Here is a 19,567-nt window from a genome sequence, read left to right on the forward strand (position 1 = left end):
AATGAGAGAGGTAAGGTTATGCCTTCTCCACAGGAGAACAGCATCCCAAATCAATGGCTCCAAGGCAGAATAAACCACGCAACTTAGATTTCTCCCTCAAAAACGTTTCCTGGACTCATGAGGGGAAAGGGCAGGGGCTCAAGGTCAAACCAAGTTGTTGCTCATTAGCCGTAAAGCACCTCCTAATGTGCAGTTATCAGGAAGTGATGTGGGTGAAGGGGGTGAACTCAATATCTTTGTCTCAAGAAGCAGTAATCTTCAGATCCTGTGCACCCACTAAGAGCAACAGAGTATTACAACCACAAGCAGCCATAAGTGTGAGTTTGGCAGGAGAATAACACTGGACAACCTGATGTCAGGAGACGTGCTAACCAAGAACAGAATGAGGGGACTGCGAGCCTTGTATATGGCCTTTGATTGGTGCCCTTCTGCACCCAGGCTTCAAGCGTTCACTTGACAAACATCTGCTTGGATGTTAAGGCTCTTAGATGTCACTCCTGGTACAGGATGACCAAATGGACTCTTTTACAAGCCCTGATGGTTGATTAAGGAGGAGAGCTGACTGTTTTGGGTCGCCAAACAACGGACTTATGCATGCACTCTCCAAGGCAGAAACCAAAGGCACAACTCCTCCAGTCCCTTTGTTTTTAACTGAGAAAGAGCACTGGTTAGAACTGAAGTTCTCATTAACCAAAGGCAATGTCACATCCTGCAGGATGCAAGGGCTGGCTGGACAGTGGATTTAACTCTGAAGAGGGTCAGGTCTGTGCTTTCAGAGCAAGCCTGGGGATACAAAGAGGACCCTCTCCCACTGATCTCTATGTGACAAGCTCTGACTGTTGCCATTTTCACAAAGTAGGCCTGTAATTTCCCCACCTGAAAGATGGTAGAGAAATTCTGACATTTGTATCAGCTGTCAGTGGCATGCTCCTTACTCAAACAATACAGGTCATGTCTGTGCAAGTCTTGGTCAGGGATTTGATGCCTTCACAAACACTTGTAACGTTTATACAAACTGATACAAGACTCTGCAATGACAGCCAAGAGTCAAGATCCATATGGTGCAAATAGGAAAAAAAATAGCTGCCCAACTCTGTGGCTGTAAAAGTTAAGTAGCTGGCACATTATACTGCAATACATATCAATTCAGGTTTGCCGGTATCCCTGCACTAAATTCTGATTGGTGGTGAAGAAATACCAAACCTAAAGTCTCAGCAAGGATAGTCTCTAACATCAGACTTAGCCTTCTTAGGAAATGCGGCCTTGGAATCCACAACTCTCAAAAAATGTTTGAGAGACTGTCCCACACAAACATGCTATCAAGTGATTGAAGACAAACTCGGGTCTCCAGCTTGTGATTTTATGGCATAAATCTAAACTAGCTGAAATGGCACACCACAAAACAGATAATAGATTTTCTCAGGGAGTGAACTATCATAGCAGCAGGGCACTTCTCTATGTTCCCAGAAGAAACTATTAGGAAAATCATAAAGCTGTTAAGAAAAATTGCCAAAGTCTCCTAGAATACACTTTAAGAGATCCTAGCCACCAGTACATTTATTAATTAATTTATTAGTTTGTTTTTGTTGACTGGAAAACGTCTTGTCACTGGTAAAACTTGGGACTGGTAAAGCCCATTTTTAGCAAAGGCCTGAGGACAAAAGCTCCACCTTTAAGTTACACATGATGCACATGATGCACATTTATAACTGCAAGGTAAAACATCTGTACATTAACTTGTTTATATGACTTTTAAATACTGCTTACATGAATACAGCATTTTAACACAAAAGTGAGAGAAACTAACATATATTGGCTGATTATTGAACAGAAAATAAATTACAACAATAGTTAATGTATTTATAACATGATGACTGCAGGGAAAAGATCAAAAGTACAGTTTTGTACCTACCATAAATGTAGATGTTCGAATGTATACCCTGCTGCAGTCATCACACTTGGGTTATCCTGTCGTCAGGCGGTCCCGCAGTCGGCCTGGGTTATCCTGTCGTCAGGCGGTCCCGCAGTCGGCCTGAATTCCAAAGTCTTGGTCCGGCATCAGTTGCTGTCGCTTCTTCCCTGACGTCAGTGCGCCAGGAGTATATAAGAGGCATCCAACGCCATTTTCTTCAGTTTTTCTTGCCCCAGATGTCAGGTGCCCCTCCAAACGATGGTTAGTAGATAGTACCAATAATAAAAGCTTAGCACAAACAAAACATCCCTCCAGCTATAAGCAAATACACCACAAAGGTTGTATCAGATTTTAAGGTATTGAAAGGTTTTAGTTAGGTCAGAGGGGATGGAGGGAGGGTAACCTGGACTGCAGCAGGGTATACACTTGAACACCCTGCTGCAGTCATCACACTTGGGTAGAATCCCAAAGCTAAGGATGGGAGGTGGAGTCAAATAGGGTTAGCGGAGGCTAGAAGGCCCTGCAAAACTGCAGTAGCGAAGCCAGTTCTAGTCTTAAAGTGGTAAGTGATCGTGTTTGGTGAAGGTGTGTACTGAACTCCAAGTTGCAGCTTCCAGAATATCCTTGGTTGGCACCCCCCTGAGGAAGGCTGTAGATGTAGCTGCTGCCCTGGTGGAGTGGGGCCTTATGCTAGCAGGAACTGGTTTTCCATGATGGGTGTAGCAAAAACGTATGCAATGTCCTATCCATTTGGAAATGGTCTGTTTTGAGATAGCCTTTCCTTGTGATGCTGTAGCATAGGATACAAAAAGTTGGTCAGATTTTCTGAAAGCCTTAATTTTATCCAAGTAGTAACGTAGTTGCCTGTGAATGTCCAAGGAATGCAGGAGTCTTTCTCCTTTGTTCTGTGGATTTGGAAAGAAGGTGGGTAAGTGGATGGTTTGATTTAGAGCCACACTGGATACCATCTTTGGCATAAAGGAGGGGTTAGTTCGTAGAGAAACTCTGTCTTGATGAAAAATGAGGAAAGGCTCTACTGACATTAGTGCCTGTAGCTCTGAGACTCTTCTGGCTGAAGTAATTGCTAGCAGCAGGGCAGTCTTCCATGATATAAACTTTAAGTCAGCTGAGAAAGCTGGATCAAAAGGTGGCAGTGTAAGTTTTTCCAGAACAAAATTTAGGTCCCAAGTTGGTGCTGGCGCTCTCCTGGGAAGTCTAATGTTTTTTGCCCCTCTGAGATACTGCCTTAGAAGTGGATGTGAAAATAAGGGAGGATCCGTGTTGTAGTGAGCTGAAATAGCTGAGGTGTGGATTTTAATAGATGAAAAAGAAAGTCCTTTGTGTAACACCTCAGTTAAATATTGTAGAATCTGAGGCATGTCCGGCTGAAGGGTATTTTGGACTTTAGCTTGGTTCCAGGCGTAAAATTTTTTCCATTTGTCTGAGTAGGCTTTCCTGGTGCTGGGCCTCCTGGCCTCCAGAATGACATCCATAACAGCTTGTGAAAGAGGGGCTGGCTGGTTGCTTAGGTGATGTGCCATGCAGCCAAATTTAAGGTTTTGAGCTGGCTGTGTAGAATCTGACTGCCTTGCTGTGTGAGAAGATGAGGAATTTGTGGTAAAATCCATGGTGGGCCCTGGGCCATGTTCCTTAGTAGTGGGTACCAGTGCTGGCGTGGCCAGTCCGGGGCAATGAGTATCATTCGAGGTCTCTCAATCCTGACTTTCAGCAGCACCTTTGTGAGAAGGGGCAATGGAGGAAAGGCATATACTGTCAGCATTTTCCAACTGAATGAGAGTGCGTCCACTTTCCAAGCTTGATGGTGAAATGTCCTTGTGCAAAATTTTGAAAGCTGATAGTTTTGGGGGATGGCAAACAGATCTATGTCTGGGTGCCCCCATTTCTGAGTTATCATTGCAAATACGTGTGTTGGGATCCATGATGTTTCTGCTTAGGTCGTCTGCCAATGTGTTCTTTTTTCCAGGCGGGAATTGAGCTTGTAATTGAACTTGGTAAGCCAGTGCTGTGTTCCACAAGGTCATTGCTTGCCTGCATAGAGGGTAGGAGTGTGTACACCCTTGTTTGTTTATGCACCACATTACTGTAGTGTTGTCTGTCCTTATTATAAGCTGTCCTGGATGTAAGAGGTCCTTGAAGGCTGTCAGAGCATTCTGTACAGCTAGCATTTCTCTTTGATTGATGTGCAGATTCCTTTGATCTGCAGTCCATATGCTTTGAACGCACCGTCCTGCCATGTGTGCCCCCCAGGCATAGTCCGATGCATCTGTTGTCATAGTTTGCCTGTCTGGGGGTAAGGTGAAAGGCTGACCCTTGTTGAGGTGACATGCCTGTGACCACCATAGAAACTCCTGTTGAAGGCAGGGAATGAGAGGTATCATTGTTTCCAAGCTGTGGCTGTGTTGAGTCCATACGCTTTTCAGGTACCATTGTAATTTCTTCATATGCAGTTTTGCAAATGGTATTAGTAGTATGCAAGATGCCATGAAGCCCAAGGCCTGCAGAATTTTTCTTGCAGGGAGTTGGGTCTTTGTTACCATTATTCTGAAGTATTGAGTTAGTTGTAGTTGTTTGTCTGGCGTCAGATAAGCCATCTGGGCCATTGTATTCAAGCTGGCACCCAGCAATGTCATATTTTGTGAGGGCACTAGTTTTGATTTCTTTTCGTTTACTGTGTACCCTAGGCAACTTAGATGGTGTTTTACAAAAGTCAGATGTTGTAAGAGAATGTCCTTGCTTTCTGCTTAGATGAGGCAGTCGTCCAGGTATGGGTATATTTGAATTCCTCTTTGTCTGCAGTATGCAATTACTGGTGCCAGGCATTTTGTGAAGACCCTGGGTGCAGTAGATAAGCCAAAGGGCAGTACAGAGAATTGGTAATGGGTTGAACCTGCAATGAAACAGAGGTATCTTCTGCAATTTTGTCTGATAGGGACATGCAGGTATGCCTCCTTGAGGTCCAACGTTACTAGCCAAGCTTTCTTGCCCAACATGGGAAGAAGCTGCTGTAGTGTAAGCATCTTGAATTTGGGTACTTGCAAGAAGGTGTTTAGAATTGAAAGGTCCAGAATGGGTCTCCAAGCATTGTCCTTTCTGGGGACTAGAAAGAGCCTCGAGTAAAATCCTTGGCCTTGCTCCTGTGTAGGTACCAGTTGAATGGCTCTCATGTCCATGAGAGCTGCAATTTGTTTTTGTGCCTCTGCCCATTGATTTTGTGGCAAGTTTGGCATTCCTTTTTCCTTGGCAAGGTGTGGAAATGGAATCTGTATCCTTGTGAGATAATGTCTAGGACCCATTTGTCCTTTGTGACGATGCGTCAGTTGTCTATAAAAAATGCAAATTTTCCTCCCAAGGGAGCTGCCAAGAGATTTTTGCTTGGCAGTTTGAGGTTTAAGTCATTGTGTTTGTCTTCTAGTAGTTTGGGACCTGTCTTTTCCTCCCTTCTGTGTTGCAGTGCCCCATTGGCGAAGGGATTTGTGCTTGTCCTCTGCCCCTTGGGCGTCTGTATTTACCCCTCTGTGGTCTGGCAGAAGCTGGAAAGGACCAATTTTTTGCTGGCCAATTTCTGCTGAAGTGTGGGGGTTGTACCTATAAGAAATCTTTGACCATAGATTTTGCCTTATCCTCCATTTTCTTTAAAACCTCTTCTGCTTTAACCCCAAAGACATCCTGCTGTAAGGGTGCATCTAGTAACTTTGCTTTAACATGATCAGGCAGAGTTTGTTCCTTTAACCAAGCATGCCTACGTATAACAGACCCAGTAACAGCTGCTCTACAGGAAGCTTCCAAGGAATCAAATCCACATTGTAAAGTATGTTTGCCCACCTGTTCAGCTGCATGCCACAGATCCTGCACTTCTTTGAATTCAGACTGTTGAGGGTGCGTGCTCATCTTTTGTTTTATTTGAGACATTAGGAATTGGTGGTATTTCAGCATGTGAAATTGACAATTTAGTGCTCTCACAGCTAGAGTAGCTGAGGTGTAAACCTTCTTCCCCCACCTATCTAGTGCTCTGGAGTCCCTTTCAGAGGGTACAGGATTTTTAGCCATAGAAGCCTTAGCCCCTATGGGACCCTGGGAGATTGTCTCTGGGTCAGCAACAGGGCTTTTGTAAAGGAATTTGCATGAGTCAAGCACTCTATAATATCTATCTGGTTTGGCTGGAGCAGGAGGCAGAGAATCTGGATTTAGAATAGATTCTAAGTAAACATCATCCACAATGTCTAAAACTGGAGGGATAGCAAGTGGTCTGTGCTGGTGGAGTAAAAGAAACTCTTGGAGCCTTTTCTTTGAGTCGTAGTAGTCCTGACCTTCCCAGTGGAAATGTTCCCTCATGGTATGTAAGGTTTCCCCAAAGGAATAGTCTTCAGGGGGAGAAGCTGAGGGAATGGAATCTTCAGCATCAGAATCTTCATAAGGGGGAAAGGAGTAATCCTGTTCCTCAGAGGAGTCTGAGGAAATAGACACTTGATCAGAGGAGGCATAATCCTCCTCTTGTCTAGGTCTTTTGTCTGGGGGGTTGGGAACCCCTGATTAAAGAAATCAAATCTTCAGCCATTTTAAGCATCTGTTTCTTAGGCATGGGGCCTTGAACTGGAGACCGATGTGCAGTCTTTTTTGATTTTAGAGGAGTCTTAAGCTTACCATAAGATTTTATGGTGAGAGTAGTCGGTCTGAAGACACCTTCTGTAACCGAAGGTGTTTCCGCAGCACCTGCTTCTCCTTCTGCAATGTTGTCGGTAGGGCCTAAAGAAAATGGCTGCGTCGGCCTAGAACTCTCTGCTTGAGAATCCGAAGCGGTCTGGGGTTCCAATTCTGCGGTCGTCAGGGGCTGCGTAGGCGCCTCACTGAAAACCGGAGAATCGACGACCAGCCCAGTCGAAGCCTCGGAGTCTGGCTTGGATCTAGGCTGCCTGTCTTTATCTTTGTATTTTTTATGCATGCCGGTAGTCAGTTGCTCCGACGACATAGTGTAATTAAATTTCCTACCGAAGTAGTGTCGTGCGAAATCAAAGCGTCGCTTTATAGTTCGCTTATTGAACCTAGCACAAAACCGACAACCAGTGACGTCGTGGTCTGGGCCTAGGCAAGGTATACAATAAGAATGAAAGCCCTTATGAGGTATGGCAAGGTATACAATAAGAATGAAAGTCCTTATGAGGTATTTGCTTCCCACATGAAATGCAATTTTTTCTGACATCGGATTGAGGCAAGAAAAGGTTCCCCAACAGGGTACTTGGCTTTGAAGACTTCGGACTGAAATTCGATTCGAAAATCTCAAGTGTCGGCTGACCGGCACTTGCGAACTGCTTCTGCTTCGGGCACCACGCGGCAAGAAAGACTGGAGAAAATGGCGTCGGATGCCTCTTATATACCCCTGGCACACTGACGTCAGGGAAGACGCGACAGCAACCGACGCCAGACCAAGACTTTGGAATTCAGGCCAACTGCGGGACCGCCTGACGACAGGATAACCCAAGTGTGGTGACTGCAGCAGGGTAACACGATGAACATCTGGGGCGTTTTTGATATTAATCATTTACAGAGAAGAAGTAATGTGGCTTACAAAACTGATGCGAGAGATATACAAGGAGAAATTGTGGAAAAAAGGAGGAAAAATGGAGAGCGAAGGAATTGTACTTTGTGGTAGGGTGTAAGAGAAAGAGGAAGAGGTTAAGAAATTATTGCAGTATGAGGAGGAGTGGTAAGGTACAAAAAACTAAGAAGCAAAGTCTGTAAGAGCTGCAGAAAAGTAATCGGAGTAAAGCCAGCCAGGTAAGCATAAAGCTAAAAACACTGAGGTAGCACATACTCCTTTCTTCACAGACATGTACTGTAAACCTGCACAACTCAAAGGATTAAAAGGAACACAGACTTAAGCCCATAAGATCCACTGAGACTGTTTTTCAAGAGGGAAATGTTTTAGTCAGAGGTGACTGCACTTGCACATAAAGAATCCACATTCACCAAACTGGGACACGAAGAGGGTGACTGTTAGCTGTTTGTCTGCTGCGAGGCTCCACAATGACACACGGCCCAAAGTGCCTTAAACATACAAACAGGAGTATGACCTAGTGATTGCCCATGTGGGAGTTAATGATCTGAGGTGATGCACCCAGACGGACAGGCAGAGAGGCATGATGGAACTTAATATGCATGTCTTACATACAGAATATACACTGGTCTTGAGAAGTATCTTGTCTTCATCTAGACTGTTGCCTGGATACAGAGACAAGCAATTGGTTTTAATAATAGACCAAGTAGTTGGCATCACTCTAAGGGATCCAGTATGTGTTGGCCCGGGATGAGATAGTTGATAAGACTTCCTGTTTTGCTGGGGGTTCGCTTACACTTTTCATACCATGGCTTCCACATCCTCGCTAAAGCCTTTGTTGCCCAAAGTTGTGAAAGTTGCTGGTATCCTCTGTAAACATAAAATTCTAATTAGTGGAGTAACACTGGGATCCATGTTTGGCCTTCTCCTGTTTGGTACTGATTTTGCAGACATCCAGTCCAATGTCCCAAAATTGTGGTTGATGAAGTTTGCTGATGAGTGCAGGCTGGACACTTATCCGCTAATCCACGTGTACTACACAGCACCAGCAAGGGCAAAAATATGGACATATCTGATGTACTGAAACTGGTCTCAATTTAAATGCAAAGAAGTGATGAGTAGTAGCATTTGATAAAAAAAGCAGTTCCCACCAAATATGTTTGAATGGTATTACTCTTCAGACAGACACGGTCAAAAGGGACCTGGGTACTTATGTGGACAATTCTCTCTCATTTATTCATCACATTTCAACACAGTCAGGAAATCCTTCTATCTGGCTCAGTTACTTTCCAAGGGAATGTCTTCAAGATCCAAAGGAGTCCTACTACAACAGTACTCTTCCCTTATCAGACCCACTGTTGAATACGATGTCCCCTTTTGGTATGTATAAATCTAAGCACATTACTTAACTAGAAAGGCCCCAAAGATATTTTACTAAGAAATCAAAGATGTTGACTCTTCCAACTGTCTTTTTTTTTTTCAAATATTTTTTTATTTTCCAAATAATATAATGTTTAACAATACAATCATCAATAAACAAATATTATAAACCTTTACATACACTATGTACAATTGACCTGAATCAAGGAGGGAAAAAATAATAAAATATATGAAATTAGTAACAAAAATGTATAATATTCAATTAATAAAGTATAAAGTTACACATTAATTATTTAGGATTCATCTTTAATGGCTCAATAAGAGTTACATTTTTTTTTCCCAAGGATTGTTTGTCCATGTTTTAGGTGAAATTCTCGATTCCTTCACCTTGACTTCTAATGTCGCAGTTTCTTCCATCAATCTCAAGAATTCTTCCATATTCTTCCAGACTAGGTTCTTGTGAAGACTTCCACTTTCTAGTTATACATTTCCTTGCCACAGCTAGTATGGACCAAAGTAGGTATACATCTTTTTTATTCATTCCAATAGTATCATTAACATTTAAGAGGACTAAAGATTTGGTTAAAATAAAGGTAACTGTGAATATAACTTGAAGAAAAATAGTAATTTCTTCCCAGAATTTTTTTATATTAATACAATCAAACAATATGAGACCAATCAGCTTTACAGTTTAAAGAACCTCTCCAACAAATGGATTTATCAAGTGAATTGAATTTGGCTAGTTTATCAGGTGTAATAAATGCCCTGTGAATATATTTCCGTGTAATTTTCCATACTTGTAAATTAAATGTTAAGTTAACAGAACATAAAAGATTTGTTTTACTCTCAATTGATAGATTAGTGTGACATCCTTTTGCTATGAAATTCCAATATCTTTCATTAGGGTTAGTTTTATATGTTATCAATATTTTGTATAATTTTGAAATTAGATTTGTCCAATTATAATTGTCGTAAATAACTTCAGATATTAGACTTATCAAATTTGGACTAGTTTTATAAAGAGAATTAATACTTTTACTATTAAGATCCTTAACATATGATAATATGCTTTGTAGTATCAACCAATCTGCTGATGGAATGTCATATTTATTCTGAATTTGTTGAATGTCTAATACTACTTGATTCTCTATACAATGTTGCCAACAAGTGAAGTTTTTCCCCTCCCATCTAGCTAAGATAACTGTCATGACAGATTAGCACAATTATGTGGGACTGAAAGTCTAGAGCTCTGAAGGAAAAGGTAGCAGAGGTAATATACTTTCCCAAATCTGTTGAGAACTCTGCTCTTGTTATCATTGAGGATTTGATTCCTAGTTGGAGCCAAGGTAGCTCTCTTGCTGGATCCAGCGATACCATGCCTTGATCCATCAAAGGGCTCCTAACAGATCTACTTATGAAAATCTTTAATCTGTTGACTCAGATGTCATAGGGGCAAGAGTGAGGGAGTCAGGTTCCACAGATATACAGTTAAACACATCTCCTGTACATTTTGCACTGCTGGGACTGCTACAGGTTTAGGTTCTGACAAACTCATAAGCCCTGTATCATTGCTGGGCTTCTGAATATATTTTGGATTCCCACTGAAACACTTCCATCTTGGGAACTGCATCTCCAAAGGAAAAATCCACTGGAGCAAAAGCAGACAAGGTGCCTTGAATGTAAGGATCATAGTTTTCAGCAGCTAGAAGCTGGCCTACACAAGCCAGTTCATCAGCCTTTGAGTGATGGGTATTTAAATCATTTTCAGGCAGAACCACCCTTCTTTAAGAAGGAAGGGTCCCAGCCATATTGGGTAAATCCAAATCTGGCCTTCCTACCCTATGAAAGACATACAGTATTCACCCAGCTTGGCTAAGGGCTCTAATGAAGCCTGGGAAGTGGAGTGGGAAAAAGCACTGCCCAGACTGGGCCAAGGAAAGTTGGAGGGTGCTGGTTTGTGATTCAGCTTTATTCTTCACAACTTCAGGAACTGCCACCCTGGAGGCCTCAGGTCAGAGGTGGGGAGCAGAGACTCCAATTCAGTTAACGGGAATCACCTGACAAACAAAGACAGTGGGGATTACCACTTTCCTCATCTGAGATGACAATGCTTTTCTGGGTACCTGTACAGCTGTCACACCAGAGGTTTCAACCTAAAGCAACTTTGTGCTCATGGGCTGCCAAAGCACCTTACCATGTACAAGGCTGACAGGCCCAGGAACACCCAGCTGTCCAAAACATCCTTGATGTCCTGACGCATCACTATCTGGCTCTTTATGCTTTTTCAGAGGCAGGAGACTCCCAGAGGCTTTAGAGGATTCCATGGTAGCAAGGAACCAGATGTGTACCAGATTTTTGGAACCAACCCCCTGGAGAGGCCTTTTATCTATAATGGACAGTCCTCAGGATGAATGAAGCACAATTTGGGCATGAATGTGTGTCATGCTATGGGCTGAGGTAGAACAAACACTTAGAATGGTAGTAATGGTCATAAACTACACAATTACTAAGCTTAATAGCAAATTCTTCTGTACTAGATTCAGAATATCTGATATGATCAAATCTATGAATCAGATCTCAGCAAAAAAATTAAGCAACAATACATTTAGGATGAAAAAAACCTCCTACAGCATATTTTTCCTGAACTGCTGCTGGAAGTAGGCAGACCAACCAGGTGAGCATTGCAAGTAACAAATGGCAATTCACTGCTTGACAAGAACAATCTGTAGGTGGCATCAGCTGATGAATCTTTTATATCAGCAATGTACAGACACCATTCGTGGGAGGACACTAGTTAAATTCCTGGGAGAGGGAAGAGCTCTGGAAGATGGGCCAGCCACAAGCTACCTGCAGGCAAAATATCCCAAATGTGAGGATTGCAACACTGACTACTATATCTGATAGGTAAGCTTAGCTTTTACAGCCCTGTGGAAAGCGTAACAAGACAACAGTTCGAGTCCAGTATTGGAATGGTTGACCTTATTTGGCAGCCCATCATTAGCAGTGCTAGGTTTGCTCCTCTCACACTATGAGGAGGGGCTCAGTAAGACATTACAGCAATACTGGGCTCTGGCCGCTGAAGCATTCACTTTGCAGTTTGGACTACCACTCTGCAGTATCCTTTGCTTGGTGTTAATGTAGGCTAGAGGTTTTAAGAAGAAGTTTGCACTTCTTTCTGAACTTCTTGAAATTCACTGACATAAAAGGAGTGTCACTTTCTGCAATCAACCAGATGAGGATTCTGTTTTGTAAACATTCATGAATTGAGAAATAACCTCTTGATTGGTGACAGAAGGTAAAGTGGCTTTTTAAATGTCTTTAGAATATCAGCCCACTATTACTAGACACTTCTTGCCACTGAACTCTTGCAAATATGATGAAATCTTTTGCAGTGGATCTTTTGGCAAAGAAGTGGTTCTCAGTGGTTCGTTCCTTCAAGAGGGATTATTATTTTTTTTTTATAAAAAGAACATGCTGTTACACTTTTAGAGAAGTCAACACTGATTTTAACTCTGCCTCAGTACTCGATTATTCCCTGATGGCTGTCATGAAGTAACTTTTGTTTGACCTGAAACCGTCTTGGTACAATAAGTGTACTCTCACAGCATATTTGCGAAAATAATTAATCTGTGCCTAACTTTTACTCCAGCCAGTATGAACAAAATCAATGACAGTATCATTTCTGTCACCTTTTTAAGGTTATCCAACCTACTTGCAGACACACTGCCACAGGATTCCTGGATAGTATGTGACACACAGTGACTTGCTTCCCAGAGACATGCACTGCTTTGACACTAGGTGGAACTCTGTCCAAGCTGCAAGAACTGATTAATGGAATAATTGACTTATGATCAGTATGTACCTGAAAACTGTCTAGGCCTTGTAAGTAAAGAGGGAAACATTCATATGTACACTCTTGCAAAGCATTTTTTCTCAGTTTGTGAATACCTTCTCTCAGTCTTTGTTGGCAGACATGAACAGAACGCAACAGGTTTCAAGTCACTTTCAGTCCCTTACAGCATGGAATCTCCAAAACCACAGCTTCTGGCATCCATTGTGACTACTTTTGGCATGCTGACAATGCAGTATGGTAGTACCGGTAATGATACAAGCATGGACTTGACTTCCCTGAAAGCTTGTTCTTGGAGATCTTAACATGTTCATTCTGTAGCTCTCTTTAAAAAGTCAGTAAAAAGGTGACGCTCTAATGACAGTTTTGGCAAAAATGTGCCTAACAGTTCACCATTCCAAGCTTTTGTCAAAGCTCAGTTGCATTGTTTGGACTTTGTAGTTCTCCAATAGCCTCCAATAGCCTCCCAACTTTACTTGCATCAGACTTAATACCATATCCACCAACGCACTGTCAAAAATACTGATTTTTTAGGGTTTTTTTCTATATGACACTTCTCTTCATTAAGCCTAAATCCAAAATCTTTAATAGTCTGAATCTGTGCCTTTAGCCTTTTGGCAGGTGTTCCCTTTTTTGGTGCAAATAATAGGATATCACTCACTGCAACATCAGTTTCACCATAGTCTTTCAGAAGAGTCGTCCTCTCCTGCTGAAATAATTCAAGAGCTGCAGAAATTTCCGACAGAAGACGATGGAAATAAAGCCTTCCCACAGCAGTCATTAAAGTCATTAGTTATATACAGCTGGGATTCAGCAGCATCTCTGACAGCCCACTGGATGCATCCAACATAGTAAACATCTTTACCCTAAGGAATGTAGGTGTGACAACCTCTATTATCAGTAGGATAAACCTTTCTCCTTTCACAGCATTATGTATTCATTTTACATTCACACAAATTTTCAATCTCACATTTTTCTTACTCTCGAATACCACAGGGGCACACCAATCACTTGAATCTGTGACCTTCTCTATGATCCCAAGGACTGCATATGTTGCAATTCCACCCAAATTTTCTGGAGAAAATGGAAGGGTACCCACTGCACTGTTGAGAGGCATATAGAATTTTATAATGCTTTAATTCAATTTTTACAGGCTTACAACTCATAAATCCTGCATCAGCAAATACATTTGCCACCTAAAATTTGGGTGGAATTGCAACATATGTAGTGCTTGCGATCATAGAAAAGGTCACAGATCCAAGTGATCACTTTCCTGCACTCCTGCCATAAGATCCGGTTTACACAAGTGACCTGCTCAACAGGTTATTCACACAAGACCCTAAAATGATGTAGACCCAAAACCTGTACTTCTGACTTTCCTCTCATTTCTTGCTAGAAACTTACCTATGCATGCAGGTTTGCACCTATGCTACAGATTTTGGGTTCAGCTTTAACTAAATAAGAACAGACTGAAATACTTTGCTACATACTACATGACATCACTGTTATGCACCCCACCTCCATTATCTATTTTGAACTTTAATACAGCAGTCCACAGAAAGCTTCAAATGTCACATCTCATCCAGGTCTGTCTGTATGGCGACTGACCATATGAAAAAGCTTCTGTTAATGTCCTCCTCCATCTCGATCATTTTTTTACCATTTTAACTGCACAGTAAGCTGCAAAATACATCAACTTATTACATTTCCAGCACCTCCTGGGGGGGGGGGGGGCTAGACAAGGTTTATCACTCCTACACACAGTCAATCTGCTTTTCTCTTACTACCATCCACATATTTACTGTGGTTTCCATCATCTATTTTATCATGCTTAGAACATGCCTTTCTTCTGATTTCATTAACTTCTTTATATACCCTCATTTCACTATTTTGCCTTTTAATGTTTTCAGACTATCATGCCACCCGTATTGCTAAGTTTAGACTAGGTTCCAGCTGTACTTTTGCAAGACATCTCTATCTACTATCAGTTCTCTGCTTATCATCTGCATTTTCAAAATCACAATGCTCAACAAGTACTTACGGACTCCTTACAAATGCTTTAATAGCCTGTCCTCCTTTTTGAGCTAATTTGTGAAAGCATGCATGTTCACAAATCACATTACGTTTTGGCACAAAATGTAAATCCAAGAGAGAGAGATTACTCTCAGCAAAAGTGAAAGCTTTGTATATTGGCTCTTCATCTCTAGCCATACCATATAAATTTACCTGGACCTCAAAATCCCTCCTTGTGCAATCTAAAGGTTATGCAGTAGAATGAAAACTTTTTATTGTTTCAATCTGGGTCATGCAGAAGGCTGGGAGAAATCAAATGACTCTAGAGGGTTGAATTCCAATATTTTATCATTTTCTCTTCCCTGTCACTCTACAAGACATGCATTCTTCTATTCTGACACCATGTCATGAAAGGCGAGCAAGAACAAGTTCAACAGCATAACATTTACAGTTTTTCCATTTCATCACTGAACTATTATAAAATCTGCATAACTGCACACAAGCATATTATATACACAGTAGTAATGACCCTGGAAGTGAGGACTTAGACTTGGCAATTGTTTTCCTGTACCTAGCTGTGATCAGATATCACGACAACCGTTTTCTTATAAGAAGTTTATCTTTTATGTTTTTGAAAAGACCCACATTGGCTACAAGTGGTATAAACATAAATCGTACAATGACATACTAATTTGTGAACACAAGATGATTTAATTTCCTCAGAGTTTTGCTAATATAGCAATTTACACACTATGTACTGTGCTACATAAACTACATTGGTAAGTAGTCCATAGCCCCTATTATTCTGCCACTAGAAGTGCTACAAAATGAGGGCTGTTGATCCTAAATCTATACCGACAAAACAAAGTACAATTACAGGTCTCTTCCTTTCTAATATGTACAATCTTATCTACTTTCAAATGTTTGCTTCAAATTTCTGCCACATTTACAGAAAAATTTTAGGCGCAGACCTTTCAGCTTATGTAATATTTTCACTGCCCCTTAGAATGTTCACGCTCTTAAGAGCTGTATTGTTTATGCTAAAGTAGGGGCCATTGTCAAATAAAATTCTTTAACAGTCAGAAACTCCATCCAAGAAACACACAAAGAAAATATCTTCATAGCCATCTAATAGACAAGCAAAACAACAAATTATAAAAAAATAGAGATTCTAAAGTTTTCACATAGGTTCATAGGTTCGTACTAGGCTATCTGCCCTAGGGCATTTATAAGCCTAGCCAGCGTGTGTGTGGCTTTCGCCACCCCTTGGGATGAGAATACTACGCCCATTTAGGGTTTAGTTTACTGTGCCTCTGTCTAGTAGTGACACAGAGATGACCCCCGGGGTAAACCTACGATCTCCCATCCACTCGTCAAGATTTCTCTTGAAGAGAGTTAGTGAGGGGCTCTGCCTAACATGGACTGGGATTCTGTTCCATAGGGCATGCATCATCAGGTGCTCAAAAATAAATGAAGCAGGGACTCGCCATTTAATCAAGGAATCACACAATATGTTTATTTTTTTAATTAGACTGTGTGAGGCTTCAGATAGCTGGTTGTCCTAGGGCCAGAAATCCATGATCCACCCCCAAAAGATGCACAAGCATAGAACCTAAAAGTCCTTATAATGATGCAGGAGTTAACATTTCCACTAAGAACAAGTCACCGTGTTGGCCAGTGCTAAAGCAGCAGGGATTGGACACCTAGAGTGAGTTGACTTTAAGTAACTTTGTATTGGTTCCAACAGCACTAGCCTATCCAACGTATGGCCAACAGAATGCTGAGTGAGCACCGAGACAGCAGATTGTGGACCTGAGGAAATCAAATTTGGAGCTCCCAAGAGGACCATCACTGGGTCAGACAGATAAGGTCCTTCAAGTCATGGTGGGAACAGATTCACTGGAAATGTTTGTTGAGATGTACAGCTCACCACAACCACAGAAATCATTGAAGCAGCAGGGGGCACCACAGTCACAGTAGCTTACATACCTTTACCTGGAGAAGAAGGCATGGCTTTGCTTTTATCTAACACAGTATGTTTCGCCTTAATGGCTGACTGACTGACAGACATAGCCAGCTCAAAGAAAAAAGTGTTTTCTTCAACTTTGTAGACAGGTCTAGCTTCAATAAAGAATAAGAAAAGACCGCCAGAAGAGTGGAACACCCCTCCTTCGGTCTTTAGGAATATCAGTCAAGGTCTAAGGATCCAGGACAGGCTTTCCTTTAACCTAAAGTTCAGAGTGGTGCAAAGCTGCTTTCTTCAACTCCATAAGGTAGCATGATTAAAATATTCCAGTATTCTAACTCATAATGAGAACCTATAAAATACACAAATTTATAATGACTGTTAATATCAGTAATTTCCCACAGTCACGTGTAACAGGAGACAGAGGAAAGATTGTGGAGAAAGTGAAAAGTACAGAAAGAATTATCCATCTGGGCCAAAGACAGGAACATCCTACCAAGGAGAAATTACAGCAAATTAACAGAACAAGTGATGAATAATATCACTATAACATGAACAGGAAAGGAACAATTTACAAAAATAAATGCAAACAGTCTATGGTCATTAGAATCCAAGAAAATATGTTCAGCAGCTTGAATAAACTGGAAAATGTAGGAGAGAAATTAATGGCATCATGAGAAAGAAGCGGTGCAAATAGAAATATTTGCATGGCACTGTAAGCCTTGAAAGGTTAACAGACTGAATCCTCATTAGCACACTAGTTACTTCTGTACTAACAAACGACAAACACATTACAATGCAGAACAGTAATGCAGAGTAATGGCTATGGCAATGCTAGAAATCTAAGAGTTCTACTCAAAGAAAAGAAAATCTACAGACGGTGGAACTATCATTTTTTAGAGGTAGAATCCTTCAAACGTATTCAATGAAAGAATAAACCTAAAGAGGTAGAAGAGATAAATGTTTGAGAAAAGGTGAAATGAGTTCAAAGCAGTTCCTGCTTAATAAAAAAGTACATGCAAGGCTCTTTACCAACAAGGACAGATTACAGAAACGAGTAGACCATAAATAAAGTAGGGGTAAAAACCATACTTCACGTTTGAAGATGTCTGAGGAACTGCTGTTTAAGTAGATTGGTAGATAAACATCTGCAAAGAGATATGGGTAGTTGCCAATCAAGGTATTTCCACAACAAAAGTGTCTGCGTGCTCAGAGTTGGAAAAGTAACTGAAAAGATAATAAAGACATAACGCGATAGGTACACTGTAAAAATGGAAAGTGTTTGTCGCTAGATTTGATAACACAATAAAAAAAACAGCTAAGAGGAACTCTATCCCGGTCTTCAGTATAAAAGTGGAACCTGGAAGTATCATGTAGCAATGACTAAAAAGGCTAGCAAATGGTTGTGAAGTACAAAAAAGGCATACAAATATGTAAATACAACAAGAAACACAATACACACTGCCAGTCCTTAATAAGTTAGTAACCCTGTTAGTAACAACCTGCATATCATTGCTGGAGCCTTCCCGTGTCCTGACAGCTCTGTATATCTCCAGATAGTTTGAAGAGCACTCTAAGTATATTTTTCTGGCACTTCAGAGTTGTGTACTGTTAATTGTTGCTTGACTAATTTTATATCATTGCTGGCTGACTTCAGAGTTGTGCACTGTTATTTTTGCTTCACTGTATAGTTTTTCAGATCTCTGCTGAAAGCGTTTTTCCTTACCCACCCTCCCTATTCCTGTCTTGTTGTTTAAATTTGGTGGCTTTTGCAGTTGCCCGCCCCCACTGTAGATTTCATCTGGGCCCTCCCCCCAGTCCCATCTCTTTACCTCATTCTACCTAATAGACTCCTTCTGCACTTGTTTTTAGTCATTTTTAATTTAATTGCATTTTTTAAACTGCTTGGTCTAACATTGCTACATACTCAAGTCTGCTAGTTTGCACTGCATTTGAATTGTTTTTACTGCTGTTTTAGCTACTTTTCTGTATTAAAAAAAAAAAGTCTAAGCTTGTTTCCTACCTTTCCTGTAACTAGTGCAGTCCAGATTCAGATTTGCTGCATCCAGGACTGTACATAAGCTTCTGAGCCTCCCAAGCTTTCTGTGTTGGAGGGAAGCGTTCTAGCTTATCAGTGGGAGTGGTAAGCACTAGGTATCCTATCTACCACATAAGGAGTAGTCCTGGCCCAGAAATTGTAGTTATTGGCCGTTTGGGCAGTTTTTCCATCTCTCTCACTCAACTTTCAGATTTAAAAGCCCGTATTTGCACTTGTTTCCCGCCTTTCCTGTAATTAGTTTAGTGCAGACACAGATTCTTAGTTTTAGCACTTGAATTTGCTTTTTCCTGATAAGCACTTGTTCAGTACTTGTTGTAAGCACTAAATAAGCTACTAATTACTACTGCACTCAACCTTCCTCATTACCTAGAGGAAAACAGTTTTTGTACCTACTTTCCTCACTTGCTTAGAGAAAAGCAGCTCTTGTACTCACTTTCCTCACTTACCTAGAGGAAAATAGTTTTTTATTCAGGCATGTCCAAGAGTCAGCTCCCAGTGTTCTCCCCTGTCTATCTGATGAATCTGGGCATCTTGGGGTAATGTAGAAATTGCCTCATGTACACAGACAACCCTGTCCTCCTACCACCCAACACTACAACCTGTGAGAGATGCACTTATCTAGCCAAACTGGAGGTAAAGCTCTTTCCAACCAAGACTGAACTTGACAGTCAAGAGGAGAAGGTAAACACTTGCACCACACCAGACTCATCACATAGTCTCACTAAATCCACACCACCTTCAAAATCCACACAAACGCAAAAACATTTGCGGATGTTCTCAGTAATCTGCTCAAGCAACAGAGACCTCCAAAGCAG

At 41.3% G+C, this 19,567-nt stretch overlaps 1 protein-coding gene across 1 annotated transcript in view; it reads right to left on the reverse strand.

Moving 5' to 3' along the window:
* Positions 1-19,567, reverse strand: part of ERICH1 (glutamate rich 1) — a 1,253,926-nt gene that overhangs the window by 996,448 nt on the left and 237,911 nt on the right. The gene's annotated exons all lie outside the window — the stretch shown is intronic.

This window comes from Protopterus annectens, chromosome 1.part1, assembly GCF_019279795.1.
Source record: "Protopterus annectens isolate FY-2018-M chromosome 1.part1, PAN1.0, whole genome shotgun sequence".
Taxonomy (NCBI): Eukaryota; Metazoa; Chordata; order Ceratodontiformes; family Protopteridae; genus Protopterus; species Protopterus annectens.